The sequence below is a fragment of the Lathyrus oleraceus genome, chromosome 5 (assembly GCF_024323335.1).
Source record: "Lathyrus oleraceus cultivar Zhongwan6 chromosome 5, CAAS_Psat_ZW6_1.0, whole genome shotgun sequence".
Classification (NCBI taxonomy): Eukaryota; Viridiplantae; Streptophyta; class Magnoliopsida; order Fabales; family Fabaceae; genus Lathyrus; species Lathyrus oleraceus.
Genome location: NC_066583.1, coordinates 154,912,141 through 154,917,911, shown reverse-complemented (window position 1 = coordinate 154,917,911; position 5,771 = coordinate 154,912,141). Strand labels below are relative to the sequence as shown.

Here is a 5,771-nt window from a genome sequence, read left to right as displayed (position 1 = left end):
GTTGTAATATTTGCTTATCTTAGAAGCACTCTAGATTACATAAGCTTTTATCTTTGTTGTATTTCCTCAAGTGACTCTGTGTAGTCTGTATACTTGAGAGGACTAAGAGATCTTTCTCTTAGACGTTGTTTGTAATCAATCTTTCAAGATTAGTGGATTAAGTCCTTGTTGAAGGCGAAATCACCTTAGCTGGGTGGACTGGAGTAGCTTTGTGTTATAAGCGAACCAGTATAAAAATCCTTGTGTGATTTTCATTTTGAAAAAGCGCTTATTTTCCAAACAATTCAAACCCCCCCTTTCTTGTTTTTCTCACCTTCATAGACTATATTCTATATACAGTTACGAGACGTATCAAGTTTTTGGCGCCGTTGTCGGGGACCTGATTTAGTCAAATAGTGTGATTCTTTCGTTGCGCAGTATAGACTAAGGTAAAAACTAATTTCCTTTCCCTTATTTCCCTGATTGTATGCCAAGTACTCGCTCACAAGGCGAAAACTTAGCACCACCAATCGCAGAATTAGAGCGTTTCTTATATTTCAGACGCTGAATACTAGAGTACCAACGAAGGTACGATATTCCGAATATGTTCTTTCCTGCTACTGAACCAGTTGAAAAACCAACCATGGCTATAGTGGAACCACAAAATCGTCCTCTTAAGTTCTACGCTACCCCGTCCTAATGAGAACCTCACAGCAGCGTTGATGCCCCTGCTATCAATCGAAACAATTTCGAGTTAAAACCCTCATTATTATCAGCCATCCAACAACATCAACTTGCTGGAAATCCTACGGACAACCCTAGTGAACATTTGACCAAGTTTGTGCAGTACACAGACACTGTGAAGGCGAATGGTGTATCTCAAAATGCGATAAGACTACGCCTTTTTCCTTTCTCTCTAAGAGACAGAGCTTGGGCTTGGTTGCAATCCTTGCCATCCAACTCAATTACTACATGGGAAGAACTGAAGAACGTTTTCTTATCCCGATATTTTCCGTCAAGCAAAACTGCTATGCTGAGAGCTCAAATCAACGGATTTCGACAAAAAGATGTAGAATCTCTCTACGACGCGTGGGAGAGATATGAAGACATGATGAGGATATATCCACATCACGGTCTAGAAGACTGGGTGATCCTTCACACATTTTACAATGGGCTTCTGTATAACACAAGACTGACAGTAGACATTGCCTCGGGCAGTGCACTTATGGACAAGCCATACAATGAAGCCTATCAACTCATTGAAAACATGGCCCAAAACCATTACCAATGGGGAGGTGAAAGAACTCCAGTAGAAAAGTCCCAAACAAAGAGTGGAATGTACGAAATCAGTAGCCTTAACCATGTCCATGTAAAGGTAGATGCCCTTGTTCAAAAGTTAGACAACTTAACCATACCACCCGCAACCACCATGGCTGCCGTGACTCCAAACTGTGAGTTATGTGGAACTCCTGGACACACTGCACCAGAATGTCAGATATTAGCAGGAGTCCCCACTGATCAAGTAAATTACGCACAAGGAATTCCTTATTTGAATACCTACAACTTAGGTTGGAAATATCATCCTAACTTTTCATATAAGAATAACAACGCCTTGTATGTACCTGGCCAAGCGCCCGCTGTTCCGCCTGGATATCAAAAGCCAGCTAATAATGCTCCTAACATGCCTAGGAAGTCCAACCTTGAACTAATGATGGAAATCTTCATAGCTACCCAAGCTCAAACAAACAAAGATTTCTTGAACCAAAACATACATACTAGTGAGCAACTTAAACAATTAGCGAGCATAGTAGACGCCTTATCCACCCACAACAAAATGCTTGAAACACAAATTTCACAAGTGGCTTAATAACAAGCATCTACTGCTTCTCCCGCTGGGACATTTCCTGGACAATCACAACCTAATCCAAAAGGACATGCAAATGCCGTTATATTGAGAAGTGGAAAAGAACAAGACGGACTCGTAGATCCAAAACTCCAAAATCCCGCCATGCACCAAAAAACTAACAAAACAACAACTGAAAAGGTAAGTGAACCGAAGGAGAAGGAAGATAATACCCAAGAGGCCGAAGAGAAAGAAAAACCTTATGTGCCTCCACCACCTTATAAACCACTTATTTTGTATCCTCAAAGACTCACAAATTCTAAAACTGCATGGCAATTTAGGAAATTTGTTGAACTTCTGAAGTAACTGAATATTAAAATTACCTTTACAGAAGCCATCACACAAATGCCCTCATACGCCAAATTTCTTAAAGAGATCCTATCCAATAAGAAAAACATCGAGGATAACGAAACAGTTACACTTACTGCTGAGTGTAGCGCAATAATCCAAAATAACATGCCTCCCAAACTAAAAGACCCAGGTAGTTTCTCCATACCCTGTGTCATTGGAAAGTTCTTCATAGACAAAGCTCTATGAGACTTAGGAGCCAGCATTAGTGTAATTCCCTTAACCATATGTAAAAGGCTCAACATGGGGGAACTAAGACCAACCAAGATGTTTGTTCAACTAGCTGACCGCTCAATCAAATATCATGTTGGTATACTAGAGATTGTCCCAGTACGTGTAGGACAATTCTACATTCCTACAGACTTCATAATCATGGACATCAAAGAAGATGCCAGTACACCTATTATATTAGGAAGGCCATTCTTAGCTACCACCGGTGACTTATCGAATCCCTGACGATTAATGCGTTGCATACTGATATCCCTCTATTAATATTTTCTTAAAACTTAACTTCCTCTAGATTTATTTTTTGTTCAACAAAACCTCTAAAAATCATCTCCTTAGCTAAACATAGTAACGTCGATAGCATTAGTTTGACCATCGGTCCCTGTGGGTTCGATATCTTTTAAAACTATAACGACTGTACTGTGCACTTGCAGTCAAGTACCCGATAGACTATATTTTATATAAAGTCACGAGACATATCAATGAGCCAATAAAGTAAAGAGAATTGAAGGTTAGCAAGTTGGTTGATGGTGGTTTGTGTCGCATCGCGAAAAACAACCGGCGGGAAAAGACACAGATGTAGCACCTCAAATTTGCACTTATCATTGTACATACATTTTCATATTAGGTCATAACATTAACATAGTCCACTGCATAACATTGCATTGTCCCTTTGCCCAAGTGCAAGATCATCAAGTGGATTAGGTCAAACTGGTCAGGAGATCAGTCAGTCAAGCAAGCCAGTGCAATCTCCATTGAGACAAGGCCCTAGGGTTGGTCCAACATGTTCACATGACCTAGGGGTCCTTTTGAAGTGATTTGGTCAAGGTTTGATTGCTCAGAAGTCATCAGTCAGTGTGCAGTCTACCAGAAACCCTAGAAAGTCAACTATTGGTCAACTGTGCATTTAATCAGGGATTTGATGGTGGGAATTGGTTTGTGAGGTCTCATTCATATCCATATATGCCTCATATAACATGTCAAACATCATCATTGAAGAATTTGAAGTCAGACAAGAAATTTTCAAAAAATAGAAAGTTGACCTGTAATTGGAATTTGCCAAAAATGGAAAGTCTTGATCCTCAAACTTACATCATGATACAAGCTTCAAATGAATTTTTGCCCAACATAAAAGTTGAAGATCTTGTTCTCCCATTTCCAAAAAGTCCAAGAACACTCAATTCCCATGTATGGTTGGCAAGTTATGATCAAATCATTTTCAGAAATTTTTGAACTTCAAAAGGCCATATCTTCCAAACCATTTGGCCAAATTGGGTGGGGTTTTTTGCTACAAGTCACATTTGATGCCCTCTTTCCAAATTTGTCATCACCATTTACCAAAAACTCACCAATCAAAATGGCACTTTTTGAAGTAGCATGAATTATTTAAGTGAGGTAAAAAAAATGAACTTTTGAAATAAACATTTCCAATGATTTTTACCACTTGGAATGGTTCAGAAATGATGTTTAAAGTTTGTTCAAGGCCCAATTCGTGCACATTTCATACACCCCATGCAATTTGGTTTGGTTTTAGCAAAATGGTCCAAACATGTCATTATGCAAATTATGCTTAACATTTCCATTAAACAGCTTAAGCCAACCTTAAACAGAGAATATATACCTCATTCTCACTCTAAAAAAGCCCTAGCAGCCACTATTCACAAACAGAAAAAACTCTTTCCTCTCAAACATCAATTTTCTTCACTTTGGAAACTCTGCCAAAAACCTTCAAGAACTCGAGCTAGGGTTTAGTTGCTTCATCACTCACCAACCATTTGGAAGCATTTACAAGTGCCATATTCCATCTGTAAAGCCTCTTTCATGGACTGCATTAAAGAAGCTCTCCCATGGCAGTTCAAGTTCTGAGCCATTCCAAGCATTGTTGAGCTAAAACATCTTGACCATTCATCATCTGGAACTTGAAGCTTCATCTGTTTCAGTCATTTGAAGCCAAACAAACACGATTCTACTCGGTTCTCCAAATCTGGTAAGAAATTCAAACCTGGCCATTTGCAAAATTATGAGATGCTTGTTGTAGATCTTTTTATGCTGAGAACAATGAAGTTTAAATCAATGAAAATGGTTAAGTATGCTGAAAGTTACATGGATCTTAAGTTGTGTTGATGATTATGTTTTTGCATGATTCTCTCATATTGGTTTGAATTATTGAAAATGGAGTTTAGATTATGGATGTGTGTTGTTAGATGTGTCGAATGATGTATTCAATTTCCATTTCTGGGCAAAATGAATTTTCACGATTGGATGATGAAGATGAATGTTGTTACTGTTCATAAACCCTAAATGCAAATTTCCAGATTTTTCTGTTTTGGACGTGTTGTGCATGAAGTTCCTGTTCCATTAGCATGTAACCAACGGCCGAGCGACACGTTTATTTCCCAAGCGCTGCGTTTCATTTTAAGTTCCACTTAATTGCAAAAATGCCATTCCGTGCCACCTTGTCCCATTAAGTCATGTTATTATTTCAATTATTATTTCATTTTGTTACCCAACTTACAAAATTCATAAGTCATCCAATTTTAATCCAAAATTAATGATACTTTTTGCAAATTGTTCATCATGATCCCTAGTTATTTATCATATTTTTTCCAGAATTTTTGGATGAATGGATTTTTAATTGTGCTAGGGTTTGTGACATGTGCTCATTTTTTGTACACTTTGCCAAATCAATTGTGAAATGATGATGCTTTATCCAATGACTCTCAAATTTTTGTGTGCTCAAACTAGACACATTCATGGTGATTTTGGTGTAGAGTTTGTGAATTTATCATTGCTGGTTTGTGAGTTATGATTTTTTGAATTAGGGTGTGACAATTTGTGTCACACCATTGATGTGCAACTTCATGATTTTCATTACCATGCTTCTTGAACTCAAATTGGCTTGAATTTTTGCATGAAAATACTTGTGGATGTCTAGTTTACATGTGAATTTTCTTGGAATTATTGATGGCATTTCCTAATTGTTTGGGATTTTCTCCCCTGTTTGGTCATATGTTGACTTTTTGTGACACATGTTCTCATATTGTTTGTGAAATTCTCATACTTAATTGAATGAACTTGAAATTTGACATGTGATTAGTAGACATCTTAAGCTTTGTCATGGTTTTAATCCCATTCATTTCTCATATGTTGTCACTGATTTATGATTTATTCAAGTTGGTACATGTTTGGTTGACTTCTTTGAGCATGCTTAAACTTGCCTTGCCTTTCTGATTTTCATTGACCAACTTCCCTTGATCCAAATGAGCTGAAATTTGATATGCATATCATGTTATGGATTGTGTTTGATCATGAATTA

At 37.8% G+C, this 5,771-nt stretch overlaps 1 non-coding gene across 1 annotated transcript; it reads right to left on the bottom strand.

Annotated features, from left to right (window-relative positions):
- Nucleotides 1–1,009: 1,009 nt before the first annotated feature.
- Nucleotides 1,010–1,116, bottom strand: LOC127089563 (small nucleolar RNA R71). Its single transcript, XR_007791142.1, has one exon. It is a non-coding gene; the product is annotated as a small nucleolar RNA R71 (small nucleolar RNA).
- Nucleotides 1,117–5,771: the final 4,655 nt, after the last annotated feature.